The sequence below is a fragment of the Vanellus vanellus genome (assembly GCF_965231255.1).
Source record: "Vanellus vanellus genome assembly, chromosome: 1".
Taxonomy (NCBI): Eukaryota; Metazoa; Chordata; class Aves; order Charadriiformes; family Charadriidae; genus Vanellus; species Vanellus vanellus.
In genome coordinates, this window is record NC_138905.1 from 78336508 (window position 1) to 78354522 (window position 18015).

Here is an 18015-nt window from a genome sequence, read left to right on the forward strand (position 1 = left end):
CCCCAGATGGTAACAAGACCTGTCTGCTATCTGGGAACTGGGGACAAAGGCAGACACAAAGATCCACAGGCTGCAAAATAATTTGACAAGAGCAGAAAGACCATCTCGGTAATTGCTGCCGACACCAGTCCAAACCACTGTTCTGGATGCTTGTGCTAAAAGGGCTGTCCCTTGCCTCGCAGAGGTTGATTTGAAGGCAGTTGTCTGAGAATCACAGCATGTTATTTCATCAGCCAGCTTGTCAACTCAGTGATGAGAAAGCTGTAATGCTATTGCCACTTATTTCAGCGAAAAACAGGGCTGAGTTTTCAGCATGTTGATGACACTGCAGCCTCATCACCCACTCCAGACCTCCTCTAATGACCTGACCGCAGAGGAGGTGTGGTGAAACAACTGGAGTGGGGGAAAGGGTAGAGGGAGTCCTCGTTGTATACTGCTTAGATTTTCATGAAAATCTGAACTAATTTTCTCGCAAATAATAATGACGTTTTTCCCGCAGCCTAACTAGTGACAACAAGTAATTTCTTGAAATACATTCAAAAGAAACAAAAGGGACACTGTTAAAGTGAAAAATGCCTAACATAGAGACCCTTACGAGGAAAAGCTGAGAAATCTTTCCACCAATTATGCTGTTTGTAGAAGTGAGATAACAGAGTTACTATTACTTGCTCCTTCAATAATCCAGGCATGGCTAATATAATTTCACATTTCTCACCTAATGATAACTTTTGGCTTATGCTACTTTAAAAGCAATGCTCTTATTTAAAGAATAGAAAAATCATTAATTTAGGTGAAAAAAGAAATTTGACCTACTTTTTTCACTATTTTAACTTTTCAAAATTATCGGTTCAAAATTAATTGACAGAAGGTCAATGATACTTTGCATTGCTAGGCACAAGAAAAAGCTTCAGAAATATGAAAATGACGTTTATGATATACTAACACAATCAAGAATGTTGCTAATATATAGAAACGTACAGTAGATCCATTCAGAATGAAAAAGTTGTCAAATGCCAAAAGTGACAACAGAAGTTACCTAAGAAATTCAACAATGCAATTACTCAGACTGAATTCCAGTGTGTCTCTTGGAGATGCACGTTTCAGAGCGTGCGTTTGGATTCTGTGCACAGAGATGAGGATGCGGAGGTGATCTTTAAGGTCCCTTCCAACTCTAACCATTCTATGATTCTGTGATTCCTCTCCTCAGCAATCTCGGACTGGCACCGGCAGCCACAAATGCCTGTGCTAAACATGGTGGAAGCCATTGTCGTGCAAGCATGAAAGGTAACTGCAGCCTTTGCAGCACAGTGCCAAGCTGAGCGAGTGCACATTACAAAGAACATCACACGCTGCTTAAGAGAAGGGACTTGCAAGTCTGGTGCAGCCTAGGCAGGAATATGTTCTGCCACACTCCACTACACTGTGCTTGGGATACACCCGGTTCGGTGTTCATGATAGCTAGGTGTAACTTGGAAAACAGCCTACAGAGCTTGTATTTGCGTGCAGCTTCCTCATATTACGTCTGTTGCACACAGAGAAAACAGGGAAATAAATCAGGTGCGTACATTTTAAAATTCCCCATATTGCAAGCAGCAATTGTGAAAATTAATCTAGGGGATGAGATGTAGCTTTCTGGCACGGGCTGCCAGAGACCTGATAATAAAAGAACATTAGCTGCTCCGTGTAGGTGGTTGGCTTTGCTCCCACATGCTTCCCATTACATTTTAATACTTCTGTACTGTGAATATAGCCATTTACTAAGGATTCTGGTTTGATACAAGAGGAGCAGGGTTACACAGCAGAAAATATCAGTATACTCAGTATATAGAGCAGGTCTGGACATATAGGATAGTGTTGAAGCTCCACTTGGCTGAATTAAGATTTCCTCCTAACTTAACAAAGGATAGCATTTTAAAATAAAATAAATAGTTTTTAAAAAGGAAAAAAAGCAGCAAGCATTTCTTATTTCACTATTCCCCTGAAAATACACTTTGTGAATAGCTCTAACTTGTAATGTATATCATCATTACAAGCAGCCTTTTCTGATGAGGCAGCTTCTCTTGGATGGTGCAGGGCTGATCGAGGAAGGCACCTGAGGGGTCTTGCTAAGTTTCAGGCTCCTGCTAGCCGTGAATGCCCCTCATGAGCAACACGCTTCTCAGCCAGGCACTAATGCTACCGCTTAGAGATAGTTTCTCCTGTACCCTTACTCGCACGTCATGCTTTCCAGTCAAGTACTGTCTGAGTTACTCAGAAGTTTGGAGGCGCTTGCCTTTGACACTCCAGCACTGCTTTTATTGGATGACTTTTTACAACCTTGCACCTTTCTTATTTGCTGTTCTTAAGACAGACTTCGTGCTGCTTCTCCCCAGAGATTCATCTTAAAAGGAGACAGAACAAAGGTGGGTTTTAAGTTACCTTAGTGGTGACAAAGGCAACAATCAAAGAAATTTTCCATATCCCTCACCCAAGTATTAAAAAACCAATAGCTTTTAAATAATAATAATTATTATTATTATTATATATTAATAATATATATACTATATTTAATATATAACAATATATAATAATTATATATTATAAAATAAATTCTGGATATTTTTGTTCTCCTTTTCATCTTTCAGCTTTGAAGGTTTGGTATTGTCAAATTTCTTTCACCAGTATGAAAGTTTCAAAGTTGTTCATCTTACAAGTGAAAGCCCGGGGCTTTGCCTACTCACACACTTCCAGAAAGGGTCTTTCAAAAAGGCCTGAGATGATAAGAATTAATAGCACTGCTGCCAAAGCTGTGAGAAGCTCTGAACATAGTTTACTAAAGTATGTTGTTTCCCTTCATCCTGTCCAAATTCCATTGTTCTCTGTCTGAGTTTTGGGGGTTTACTGGATGTCTGCTCAGAGATGCTGCTCAAAAACACACAGATGGCTGGTAGGGAATAGGTCTTGCTTAAAATCTAGATTCCTGTTTGGAATTACATTTTGAAATCTGATTTTGTTCTAACTGGGAAAAAATGTTTGAAAAGTTCACAGAAATAGTAAATTAACATGCCCCGAAATGTTAAATTAATATGCAAATTAATATTTGCTTTTATAACACTGTCATTTTCTACCAGAAATATCTTCAAGAATTTTATAAATATTGGGAAAAAGACTTGTAATATCAAGCAGAAATCTTATTTTATACAAGTATGTGCAGATCTACAGTCTTGACCGAAAAGAAGGGATTTAACACAAAAGTTAGAATAGGGATAAATGGCACAGCAACAAAATTGGAAACCAGGAATAGCTAGAGTTATGCCATTTCTGAATCTCAGCCAAGTACTGAAGAGTACTTCTGTATAATTTCTGATTGTCAGTAGCACCACCATATCGCATGCACAGTCTCTTTCTGGCTGGTACATTTGTAGTAAAAGGCCAAATCTCTGACTCTTTTGTAAAGTTGTTTTTCTTTTGGGTTCTTTTGTGGGTTTTTTGGTAATTTTATGTCCTGTGACTGTTAAGTGCAGGAAGGGAGGATATAGAATCCGGATTGATTGTCTTGTTTTTGGATTTGGGTTCTGCTTAAGGTTTTGTAAGTCATTGTAGATAAATTAATTTCTAGAATCTGAAAATCTGGATTATTATCTCCAGATATATACTTTTACAGTATAAGGATTTTTAACATTTCAAACCAGTAAACCTAAGGGGGGAAAAAAAGGGTGAAAGTATTTTCCAGTGCAAAGTTCCATTGATGTCTTTTTTTCAATTTCTTCCGCAATTTTCTGAGCAGTGCTGACTGACAGCAGTGCAGACGAATACTGGGTGGCTGGTAGAAGCATTTGCAAAGCATTGGCTGGTAGAAGCAGTAGCAAAGAACAGTGATGCTTCTCTGCCACATCATGTCTCCTCTTCAACAGGAGGATATTATGAAGTCAGTCGGGAAATTTTTTTATTATGTTAAATCTTCAGAACTGGCTTGAGTTTTGCATAGAGTTTTTGTATTTTTCAAGTTTTACTTAGAGCAAATCCTTGTTGTTCCCATTCCTGTGTGAAGACTGTTGCAGGAAAAAAAATCAGGGCTTCTTCTAAACATAAAAGTGGGAACAAAGTGTTATAGGCCATGATATTTTGCAATGCGACTGCTCAAAAATAATAATAAAAAAAAGGCTAGGCACTCTCTGTTGCTTTTATTTAGTTTATCTGATTCTTCTATACAGAGCAGCATGTCACATTTCCTGTCATCTGTTTTCCAATAAGCTTGGAAGTTTGTTTTACTCTATTAAGTCTACTCATTAAGATATAGAGAGTTTGCACTCCACAGAGACATCTGTTCAGCTATTGAGTGAATTATTTATAACCCATTTAAAGGCAGTATTGCTATAAAATATTTAAATGTAGTTTAGCCTCTGAATCAAAGTCAATATAAAACAGACTAGGTTTTCCAAAGGGAATTCCACAATACACAGATTCCCCTTCTATTCTAAAATTTTTCCTTTAGGATAATTTTTTAGCAGGATAATGCCTATCTCTGAAGATTTTGCCAGCATTAAATACACGTGTATTTTATTAGGGAAAAAAACCTTACAGCTGTATGAATAAAAATGCAAACACAAATCCCAACAAAACCAGATATGTTTACACCCACACAGCATTTCACCATTATGGACAAACAAGTTTCACAAAGAATTATAATTTGTGTAGATTTACTTCAAATGACATATCTTCCACAGCAAATTATATTTCATATTTTCATGGGAGATCTTTTTTTAAACATTATTAACTTTTGTCGGTCTTATTTGGGATGATGACTGTATTATTGTGCTTAAGAAAGAAAAAATGTCTACAATCATAAATACCCAAAATGTTTAATGGAAAACGTATGTTCCCACTCTCACCACTTTAACCACTTAACTCATCAAATTACTTATGCAAATGGTGACAACACATTAGCAAAAGCAGTTTTTAGAACTGTTCACTTTTCTGAAGGTAGTTACAAGTATTTGTAGGCTGAAAACCAAGACCTAGGTAATTGAGGGGGCAACAAAATTATATTTTGTTTATTACAAGCATTTGGAAAGCTCAGTGTTCCTTTTCTTGATGAGTTTAGAAACTCCAATTAGATGGTAAGATTCTACATTTATTTGGTTTATAGGTGATTTTTCTAAATGCGTACCCATGTGTACACGTAAACACAAAGAACTTCCCCAGTGTTCTTCAGAGACACATTAAAAAAATAATGATAAAAAGGAGACCTAAGCAAAAAAGGCCTTTTTCATTAAAAACAAATAACTTGGTTCTAGCAAACACTTCCACCAGCTGTACCATTGGCACAGGCAAGAGCAGAGCAAAGCAACAAAAGATGGTCAGTTTTCACTTGTTTATATAACCCCTATCACCATTGAACAAAACGGCACAGTATGGATCTACTTGGGTTGCTCAAAGTGAACAACATCAAAGTAGTTCTAGGATAAGGACAGCAACTTGCAATAAAATAAATAGATTTTTCCCCATCTGATTAAAACCAGCATTTTTTAAAAATAATCACAATCCTAAATTTTGACAATGTTTTTCTTATTCTTACTATTCCATCAAATTCAGTCTTTGGCATATCGTAACAGGAATCTGTTTTTTCCTAAAACATAATTCATTATTCCACTGACTTTCGCATCACCTTTAGACCCAAACAGTACAATATAATTTTATTTCTAAGGAGATATTTTCCTTCATCGACAACCACATCAAAAGGATGCTACTTATGTTACCTTAAAGTTAAGTATCAACATTTCACTGTGCACCTTCCTGCATCTGAGAGGCAGAAACAGGTAGGCAGAGAGGTCAGAGGAGTAAGTGAGGGTGAAAGAGGGAGAGAAAGAGCAGGAGAGTATAAGTGTGACTTTGCACATGCATGCCTGACTTATAGAGCAAAAGGGAGATGAGCTGCATTGGAGAAATCACCACATATTCCCATATTCCCCTCTCTTGCCTGGTGCTGAAAACACTTTTGTGTTTCTGCCGTGCTTACTGTACAGCCAAGTTGCATATCCTTTCCTCAGGAGAAAGGCAATTTTTATTGCTCCCCGTTTTAAAAGAAAGTGAGAGCTTGGAAAAGGTCACTGTGGGTAGACTGCAATAGACATCTGGCCCCTCACGTACAAGCCTTTCCCCAGTGCTCAGCATGCACATATTAAGCTAAATTGTGCAGTTGTATGCAAATTATTAGCAAATGTACAAAATAGCCTAGCTGATAATTTGCATAAATCTCATCCAGAGGTGCATAAGGCCTGGCAGCAATGTCACTGCTAATAAAAATGTAAGGAAGAAGAAGGATATGTGAAACCCTGCCAAGTCAAATGTGAATGGCATATCATTTTGGCATAACCAGAGGGGCTTTGGGTACAGGGAGTGGAGGTTGAGAGGGGACCACCAACTCCTCTTTGCCAGGCTGAAGCTAAATAAGAGGTGAGAGCTGAGCAAACAAGAGCTGCTGGTTTGAGCTCAGTTTTAATTATACACAGAGCAAATCATCATGTGAACAAATTCAGTTTTAGCACATAACATATACAGTCTCTCCTTCCCAATTTCCCACTGTCAACATACCTGACAGCTGTCTAAATTTTACCAGCATTTATCACAGTTCAAATCCTCTGTGCTTGGAGAAACACATTGAGGAACGGCCAGAAATTTTCATCCTGCACTGTTAACCCACCAGATGAACTTCAGACTTGCATCATTTGTAGTGATAATGTTCCAACCTATTACCACTGGGAGCGCCTGTGACAGGCAATGAGGCAAGGAGTTACTGTTGGGAATGGACATGGTTCAAGAACGATTTTCATCCCACCAAACTCTATTTGCTGAACCTATTTACATTATTAAGGTTCTCTGTGTGTTTGGTTTTTTTGGTAGCTTATACAGTGTGAATATTCCCTGCTGCGATGGGCACCCCTTATAAAAGTCTGGAATAACACAACCATGACTGTGAGAAGAAAAATCATGAATTTCTAAAGACCTTTATTGATGAAAAACATCCTACTAAAACCAGTGGGACAGTTATACATTTGCCAAGTATTACCCTGAGAAGGAAGGTCTTGAAGCAGGAGATCCTTAACACGTGAAGGTTGAAGCCCATGGCACTAGTGTGGAAACCCACTGCAGTACATTTCAGCTGTAAGCTTTTTCAGTGCTTGAAATTCCCAGTGAATGAGAGTCATGCAAAACCTTACTGAAGATGTTATTTGCCCCTTGGCTTACTTTTGCCTGTTCAGCCTTTAGGAGTGTGTTTTACTTGTGACAGTGACAACTGGCGCCTTGCAGACTCAGACAAGTAATGTTATGAAGGCAAGGTTTATTCCCCCAAATGAAAATGCTATGAGGAAACTCTATACTCTTGGTCCCGATAAAGCCCAGGAAGAAGGTTTGTAACACAGATATACTCATTATTGCATATGTCAACAGACTGCTGGAGATTACCCTACCTGTGCCAACGTTAGCTAAGAAAAGAAAAGAAAATTGTTTGAGAAGTTGAAATAAGTTTAAATATCTGGCACAAATAAATAATATATTTACATTATGCCTTTTTTGCCATATACATAATAAATATACTTCTGATCAACCCAAAGAGATAGGATAGCTAGCACCATTGTTTGCCAACACTGTTATACTGATGCAAAATATAATAAACATTTTCTATTTGGTGAGATTAAACCAAGCCCGGAATTCATGTGAAATTGTATACGAATTTTAACATAGCAAACTGCAGCATACATAGTTATGGGCAAAACCAACTGCTTAGGGCTTCATTAAATAAAAGTCATAACCCGTAAGACTAGTGCAGTAGAAAACTTTAATGCTACTGGAAACTCAAGAAAAAAGAAAGTTAAAGAAAGAATTAAAACTATGCTCACAGTAGCTAGAATTATTCATTTGTACTTCAGAAAGTAGCAAGCTATGTTTCCGAAGAAGATGAAGTCAATTTAAGGGCAGAGTAATTAGGACTAAACAGCTACATGTAATGGAGTAGAATCTTTGCAACAGAAAAAATTATACAACTTGGGAGGCTGGTTTGCTGCCAGAAACAGAATTGTCACCAGTTGAAATTTGTCGTCGTAGTGAATGTTGCAAGAATAATGAATTACGATTAAAAGCAGAATAAAGATTGCTGATACAGTCCTGGAGAGACAGCAAGATGAAAAACACTGTATGTGAAGGTTAACAGCCTGTATACAGAGATCATCTTGTTCAATCACATGGTTTTATTGCCTTTTGTACTCTAAAAACTCTTCTGTATTATATACTGAAGTCCACTACAAGTTTACAAATGCATATTATTCTCGTTCTCCAACAAATGCATTAGAAAGCTATCTACAATCCATTTGGAAATCACCGTCCCAGGATGTTAAGGAAGGCAACTCTTTAGTAAGATTCAAAATAAGATTACAAAGTTACTTATGTGACAACAGCATTTGCAGATAGAAGATCAAAGAAGAATGCCACAAAGGTATCAGAGAAACAATCCAAAAAATCACTTCTTGCAGAGAAAAATTACACGAATGGGCAACTGCATTATGGGAATGCTTAGACTATGATGAAAGTAATACTAGTCGTAAATTCTTATTCCAGACACATCTCCTTTGCTTCCTAATCTCACCTTTAAGTTAAAATAGAAGAAAAGGAACAGCTTGTGAAATGCATATCCCATGTTTTACAAACCATCTGTATTTAGAAATATCTAGCTTAGGCTACTATCAAAGATACTTATCAAAAAGTCTCCATATTCTGACTTGTTGAGTCAGAAATATGTCAAAGATTTTGGTAAGCAAAACATCAGCTCAAAATACTTAGATGTTTAAGGTACGTAGAGAAAAAAAATGTTGCTAGCTAAAGCCAAAATCTAGGCCTTGCAATATGAGAAGACCTGGGAGAAAAGACCTTCTGAAAAGAAAGAAGATGCTTCTGGAAAAACATAGTAGAGCTTCCTTTCATGAAAGAAAGAAATTCAGCAAGGGACTGAAACTCTTGATTCATTGATTGATTTGATTTGATTTAATCTCTTAAACAACTGACCAGTGTAATCTGGTTATTTATCGTCCTAAACAAAATGGAGGTTAGGTGGAACATATGACATTCAGGAAAAATAAAGTGGTATTTAAATTGGATAACACAAATGAAGTACAAACAAAATAAATCATCTAATCCCCCAAACAGATGCTGGATTGATCATCCAGATGCTGGCAACTTATCCTGCTCAAATCCTTCATCCTGCATTTCACGTAGTTGGAAGAAAGAAAAGAATTGGAATTGGCTGCTGTATGGGTGCAGAGTGTTCCCCTAGCTCAGGGCTAAGACGCAACACAGATATACAGGAGATAAACACCTTTTTCAAAAGTAGGTCTGATGCAGTCATATATTGTGAATGTTCTTTATTTTCTTCTCAAATAATAGGAAGTGCTTCCAGATAGACAAACGTTTCCATCTGGAAAGCAGAGGATTTATAGGTCTCAATATCAGTGCTCCTGGCCTAGTCTATAGTCTCTTCTCTTATTCAAACATTCTAAAGACAGATTTAGCAGAAAGTTTCAACCCTTTTATATTGGCCAGTGTTCACCACTTCTGGAATAACAGTATGGGTGGGATCAAATAAATTGTTAGACATGAGCTGACTCCAGCTACCTCAGGAGGAACCAGACCTTCATGGAAATACAGTTTGTCCTATGCCTCATAACCGAGAACGGAGGGAGTTCACACCTCTACAGCTGTCTGTCTCGTTTTCACATACCAAATGATGGGTTACTGGTGCTGCAGACCTGTGATGCCATTACGAAAGATATTTACCTGCCAGATCAGGTATATGAAATGTAGAAATCTCTATAAAAACAGCTGCTGGCCTTGAGAGAATGAAGTGCCCAGCCTGCTCTGAGCAACTGATGGCTTACAAATGCACAGTTTGTTTCCCGCAAAGCTGACAAGCATCGAGGACAAGCCTCTTTGATTGTGCTGGACCTGGGGTATCCCAGAGATAGTACTAGGAAAGTTCATAAAGCTGGGGGTGTGGGGAGGTCACACGGCAAGCATTCATCTCCAACTACATAGTTATGAACACGTTTTAGAGCAGTACTTCTCATCCTTTCCAACTTTGCTTAAGGACCATGTAAGATATGGAGCCCTAAGGATAATTTAATTAGATTCTTAGCAATTTCAGCGTTTATTCTGGAGACAAGCTGGAGCTACCTTTCAGAGCTAATGTAATTATTACAAACATCACATTTATGGAGATGTGCTGCTGTGCCCTGTGTGATATGTATGAAGTCTGAGAAAAATACTAAACATAGACAAATGAGCTGAATTCTGGACTCCTATGGATGTCCTTGGTAATTTGTGTAAATGATAAAAGCATCCATCTTAATGTCCTTCCTATCAGCAACACAAACCCAGGTTCAATACTGGAAATGAGAATTAAAAATGTCTCCTGTGCTCATATCCTGGACAATTGTGGTGATTTGATGGGCGATTTCTCTTGAATGCAAGTGTTTTTTTTTCCTGTATGGGTTCTGCTTTATCGTGGAACACATTGTACTAATATGTTATGGAGCTTTAAATTGGTTGTGGTATTACTTGGGGGTTTTTAAGTTCATCATCCTGTGATGAAGGAGCCACTGACCTTTATAAGGATTATTGTGCCTAAATAATTTTATGGATGGCATTGGTGCAGGCTGATTTCCTTACCATATAAAATCTCACTGGCAACCTCAGTTTCTGCTAGTTTATGTTCTTGGAGTGCCATCTAACTGACTTTTGTAGACTGCTTACAGTTTTCTGATATTTTAACAAAACTTTTTTGGCATAGTAGTGGTAATTTATTTCATTACAAGTAACAATGTATGCTAAACATAGGCACAATGAGGAGAAGAGTAAACATCAAACAAAACTGTTAAACTCAAAGTTATGCTTAGGGAAGAAAAATGAATGTGTAGTGAGCTGAGCTGGCTGCTTATCCTTATTAACCAGCCAAAGAATTGTGCAGTGTCACAGAAAGTGCAATAAATAAAATTAAAATGCAAATTAGAAACAATCAAACAATTCCCATGGTCTGCATGCAATTTTAAAGTACATGCAGATGAATACAGGACATCTGCCCCTTCCATCTTCTCTTTGGGAGGCTAAGCATCATAAAAGTGTAGGGGGGGGCGGAGCACAAGAGATATTTTCCCTCTTGCAAGCTTTTGAGCAGTCTGTCTCCTGAGAAACACTCATAGTTTCAGCTCCCAGACAGCTTGCATGTCCAGAAGTACTCTGTAGAGGGTGGCGGAGCAAGGGCTTGAGCAACTCCATATGTTTGGCCAAATATTAGCAGAGGAGCTTTTGCTGCTGGAAGGACTTTGTCTTCTTAGGTGACTCACTGCATGCAAGTGTCTTCATAGGTGCCGGATTCAATATGGGATCTGTTACTGGGGTCCATGCAGAACCTGCACAGCATCCCAGGTTGCTCTGCTTTTTACCACTTGTTGCAATAACCTGTCCTACATACTTTTCTCCTGTTTCTCTTGCACCCACTGGGAAGCAACTTGAGCTCAATAGTACTCTTCAGCATTTTCACAGCAATGTCATGCGTTCCTGCTCTTTTCTCTCTCTTGGTGACTCAGGTGTGCTGAAGCCCCAGGGTAGAATGGCCACCTTTCAGATCCCTAAATGCTTGTAAAGACACCCTGCTCATTAATTTTCTTCCTTGAAGGAAGGAAAAGTAAGAAATTATTTTCTCCCACTTCATTTCTGCATTGCAAGGCCACAGCTGGCTTGCTGCATCATTTCTGTATTCTTCCTTTTTTTTTTTTTTGTGTCTTGGAACTGCAGGTGTCAGTCCACAAGACAAGCAATGGAACGTATCAGAGTAAGATCACTGCCGAAAGCTTTATTTTATTAAAACTTTTTTGAAAGTCTAAAGTAAATATGACATTTCTTCTTCCTGAAAAAGTGGTGGCAGGATAAGATTTGTAAACAGAGTTTCCATTGCTGACCTCAGTTCTGTGATCTGCACCAGTGTGGGCAACCCACAAAAGACACCACGGCAGGAATGAAAGAAGAAATTTGCAAACCAACAACAAGTCCTGCAGGGAAGATGGAAGGAGGAAAGGGAAATGCTGCATAAACCCTTAGGCAGCCCAGCACACCTCAGAGAATTTTGAAATACCTGTGGAGTTCATTGGCCATCTTGACTTTGGACATAGGTATCTGTCAAAGCAATAACCAATATTGTGTGGATGGTGTACTGTGTTGAAACTCACAGTCCTCCATTCCCACTCTTATGGGTGCCTGAGAACCCACCTGTGAATGAATCCTGGACGATTCTTCCCAGGATGCCTGGTGGGACAGCCTGCTGGTGAACCACCTCTGTTCTCCCAAGGGAAATTTCATTCCCTGGGGCCTCCTCTTCCCTGTCCCCTCTCAGCTGTAGGAGAACAGTGTCATGGGGAGGGATCAGTGACTTCAGCTCTTGGGACACTGGCATGTACTTTGTCAGCCTCCACATGGAAGAAAAATGAAAGCAGGGACTCTGCTATACTTGTGGTTAGCATCCTTTACCTCCCAGTATAATTGTTCCAGTCCTCGTTCTGCTCTGGCATGGCATCCCAGGCATATGATGTATGTTTCTACTATGATATATGGTTCTATTACTGATGCCAACCCTGTGCTTCCTTGAAAAATATTCTGAGTATTACTGGGAATGCGAGTAACCCTCTGGCCAACAAGCTGTATATTGGCAGCACGCTCATGGCCCAGCGGACCACGCGATGGTCGGCAGCCTGGAGCCCCTATGTGTCATGCTGGCAGTCTGAAGCAGTCCAAGACGAAAATGTGTAACTAAACACCAAAGAAGGTTATATAAAGTACCATCCATCTCACGCAGACTAGAGGGCAGAGGAGCAATTTGCAAGAAAAAAAAAAAAAGAGGAGCAGCGAAGGGGCAGTTAAAAGCATATCTATAAAGAAATACTTGTTTTCGTGCCCAGTTGCTTCCAGATGTACTGTAACCACACTACAAGGAGGGAGGGTAGAAAGGATAAGAGCAGCTCAGTTGGCTGCATACTTGAAACCTGAACAGCCCTTGCAAACTCAGACTGTATTCAGCCAGGAAAGCAGGATAAGGATATTCAGTGTAGATGACAATAGTGGCATAAGCAACTGAAAAGTGCATATAGGATCCATTTTCAGCTCCTGAACAAAACAGTTGCTGTCCTGGCATTTATAAATACAAACCATCCCTCCATGCTTTAAATCTCACATAAAGAAGAAATATAAGCTTCTGATTAAATTACATAAGTGCTTGGAAATATTCATTATTAATGTAGGTTATATATGATCTGTTATGTTGTACAATCAAAGTAGGGTCATTAGTGGTTTCATGTGCAAGGCATGAGTCAGCAAAAATTTAACAGCTGTTATTAATTATGTTTATAATAGTCTCAGACTATCCAAAACTGTTCATGTTTTTATCTACATGGAACCATTCTTTAGGTCATATGGGTAAAAAATACAGCTTCTGTTACTCGTGTTCAAGCTTTAGTGTTATAATCATATGACAAACAGAAAGGAATGACAGTACCATGCACTGGTTAGAGTGTTTTTCCTTACTTAGAACAATTTTATGCCTTTTTGGTCCCAACATACCTTGAAGAAGGACCCCGTGACAAGTAATTTCCAAGGAAGTCTTGTACAAGGTACCATTATAAAAGGCACTCAAAAAAACTTGTGTTGAATCCTGTGGATAACCCTGATCATCTGGTGTGATGGAAGATAACTCCAACAGGAAAAGGTACAGAGATTCTTAAGATGACCAGGGGCTGGGCAGACCCACCACAGCGGAGCACGTTCTTTGCACCCCAGATACAGAAGACAAGGACAGCAATATCATCCCTGCCTACAGTTCACTATCCAATGCCCTCATATAAATATTGTGCAGGGAGAAAACAATTTAAGCTACTGGACAATGTTGGCACAGAATATGAATATAAATAATTCTAGACAAGAAGCTAGGAGAGATCTGTAAGAGAAAAAACGTATGGATCTGCAACACTGTCCCGACAGATGCTGAGAAAAACTGTGTTGGGCTGAAGATCTAAGATGTATTTTTATAGCAGAAAATGTATTATTGTATGTCATGCTTGTGAGAACAAGTAAACTGTACTCGGTACACCAGAAGGTCCATTCAATACTAAATTCCCCCAAACAGCTGGACAGCAAATATGTGTTTCCAGTCCTTATCTGTATTTATTTGTGAAGTCGTAAGTCAGCTGTATCTAATAGGGAACAATGAGGCTATAACCAATGCATCTCAATACAGAAGCATTACTCACTGTAACAGAGTCACCAAAACTAATTACTACTTGGGCTACAGACAGAGGAGGATTTTATTTCATGAGTACCACCCACCCACCACAGCAATCTTTCAATGGCACATCCCCACTCTGCCACAATACAACAAATGTAACAAAACTAATGCTAGCATACAACTGTTAGGATTTTCAGCAGTTGTTCTGAGGTCTTCTCAGTATCCCAAGTTTTACACACCATGAGGTTCCTCACCTTATATTTGCAAAATAGAAGAGAGATTGTTCTACTTCAGAAGGTCACTTCACAAGGTTTTTAGGTTGGGAAGGAGGCACGCTAGAAACCCAGAGAGTGGATGAGAGCTACTTCAGACACGTACCTTTTCCCCTTGTCTCCAAGCAGCTCCATGGAAATTATATGGGAAATTACGCAGCGTGATGTTACGGTGCCTCTCCTTTGAAACTACTCCTTAGCAGACATCTCTTTGCAAGTGAGGGCATCTCTATATTAGAAGGTGAAAATGGAGTTGCAGTGGTGTACATATGAACCCACAATTTTCTAGCAATCCCGAGGGCTAGGAGAATAGCCCCGGCAAGAAGGTGTTTTGCTTGCATCCAATGCCACCTGCTTGTAACCATATGAAATGGAATTAATTAAACTGCATGACCGAGCGGCAGATTGTTTCAGGAGGGGAAAAAATATCACAACTTCTGTAACTGAAGGAAAACAGCTACCGTGGCGAGATGGGCAAGTTTCAGAAAGGTTTACAGTTTGCCTGTGCTTCTAGTAATTTTCTTTTTCATCTGCTTTATCCAAACCACATCAGTCTGCAAACATGGGCTGCAAACTTCATGAGAACATTTATTTCTACGGAGAACTAGGCTAATAGTCCATGGTGACTCATTTTTAAACAGTTTAAGCCTTTATCTGTTCCTCATGAACATAATGCATTTGTATTTATTTACTAGCCAGAACCATTCATTTTATGGCTATTTATCTATGAAGATTGTTCTCAGGTGAGTTCATTATGTGTGCCTGGCATTTCAAATGCCAGGTTTACTGGTTGTTGTCACTGGATACTAATTCCCTTAGCAATGGTCCTGGCTGAATGAATAAAAATATGTTTTATAGTAGGAATATTTACATACATGAAGCTCCAGTCTTGCTTCTAGAAACGTCTCTTTTTCTCAACTTGAAGTTTGACATTTTTGTGGACACTAACAAATAGCTCACTGCTGAGAATATCTAGAGGAAATAAGAAGGGGGCAAAAAATGACAAGACCTTCTTGCCTGGTCAAATAGTATCAAGAAATGTTGCAGTCTGTTTGATCAAGCAATTCTCCTAAAACTTTCAAACGTATTGATCTTTGATACTAACCAGAAAGCACAAGTCTCCCTGTTGTTTTTTGCAGTCTTAGCTACAGTCCAGAAGTGAATAACCGGCTACTTCAGAATTTCAAAGGACGGGTTTCCTTCCTTAAGTCTCTGCAGCCTTCATAAGCCACAGAATTGAGAAGGCCACTAACTACATAGCTCCTCAGTCCCTAGATTAATTTATTTTAGGTAGGGAAGGAGTTATGTGAAATTAGCCACAGTTAATTTACTTAGTCTAGGCGTGGTGTTAGTGACTTTCCTGAGAAAGACCGTCCAGGCGCACAGACCACTCTTGGAGGGGTAGGGAGACACCTCTGCTCCTGCCAACGGAACGGCTTTGCTCTAGAATTGACTAGAGTTTTTTACTAGAGAGAATAGAGAGAATTTAACTAGAATGGACGAGTTGCCAGACAGGTCCTGGCATGCAAATATCCATCTGGTAGTGCTCATTGTATAAGTGTCTTCTAATGGAGCTGGAAGTTTCTCATTTTAATAAGAGATTTAAAATTGCATCAGAGGAGCCCATGTTTACTTTTGCTTTCTAGCAGCTTAAGAAATCACAATTTAGTTACTAGTCCTGGCATAGACCCTCTTTCCTGCCATTAAAAATCCCTGCTAGAGGGATTTAGAGAAACAATTCATGTAGAAAAGCATACCGTAATAAACCCAGACTAAATAAAAACAATAGCAAAGATGCAGTTGCTAGCAGAGTAGGATCAATGGCACTATAAAATTACACTTCTCTCCATATCAAGATTGTCTAGCTTGATTTGAACAAGACACACTCGTATGCTCTGCCAAAATCCTAGTTCAGGCAAGCATACATGGTTAATTTTAAGCTCTAGGGCAGTCCCCTAATCCTGAATTGAATTTGCAACAACTAAGCTCAAATTACCTTTTTCTCCCTCAACTTAGATGGGAACCTTAGTTTTGGCAAAGAAGTACCTCCCGAGGTATTTTATTCTTTTGGAAACCATTTTCAATGCAGAAAAAAAGTGTTGTATTTGCTTTAAAATTTATATTGTCATTCCCAAATGGTTTCAGTTTTCATGAAGACCATGTTTATTGTGCAACTAGGATAATCGTAACTAGGTTTTGGTAAATATTTTGGTTCGCTCACATTCAAAAGCCTGTCAAGATCAGCAGGTTCAAATGCACCTCACAATACCTTGCTACATGCCAATAGGCTTTGCTGGTTGTTATCAGTTATCGGTAATCACTTCTTTGCATACAATCTCCAATATGAAGACAGGTGGCAATAAGATATTCTTTACCCTACGGGGAAATGAATGTCTAAATTGAGGAAACGGGGCGCTGCACTTTCTCAGCACATTTTTCAGAGGAATTCAAAGAGTAATAGGGTGTGTTCATATTAGCAACTGAAGAAGCATAGAGGAGAGCTACCCACAGCTTACCCATTTTCACCATATTTAGTAGTTTTTCAGGGTAAACTACGTTCCAAAATAATTTTTCACTAAGTGTAGGCATGATAGAGTTTTCAACTTTACTTTAACCTTATTTTATCTTATTTTTCCAAGAACAGGTCAGAACCTCTTCTTCTTTAATAATGATCAAATATAAATTCTGGCATCCTTTACAATTCAGCAGAACCACAGAAGAAAAGCATGCCATTGAATCATGCTTTTATCAACAAGGATGCTCACAGTTCATGACTTCTGTTTTTTTCTCTCCTTTTCCTGAAACTTTCTACCTGCCTCTTAGATAGGGTCTGCTCTTTATACAGGGCCCCAAGGGCCCACTCTTCCATTTTTGGAGGCAGAGGAGAGCCCAAAGAGCTCAAGTATGCAAATCCCTACAAGAAGCAAAGGTTATAAGTTTCTCTTTCATTAAAATGGAGCTGAGAAACATGTAGAACTGATCAATTCATATATGCCTTATCTTAACCAACAGCGTAATATTTTTTTCATTAACAGTAAGTCATTGGATTAAAGTTTTATTTTATAGAATAGTAACTGTAGAAATCTAAGAGAAGAAAAATTGTCACATTAACATCTGTGAAATAATGACTCACATGCCCACAGAGTCATTGTCTTACTCAAACAATATGCAAAGCCTAGGGAAGCGTTCGTTAATGATCTCTATTGAGGGATTGATGGTCACACAAATGGCTGGCATCTGCTGTTCCAGAAATGAACTAAATTTCTTCTAATTTCTTCTTTTGAAAGAAAATAATATCCACAAAAGTATAAGAGAGTTTCTCTCTGTTTCTCTCTTATTTTGCAGACATTCTCATTCATTCCAGTGACAAGCTGGGCATGCAAATATGAGAGCGTAAGGAAACTTGACAGCATTTGAAATGGAGGCTTTTAAGAAACAGATACA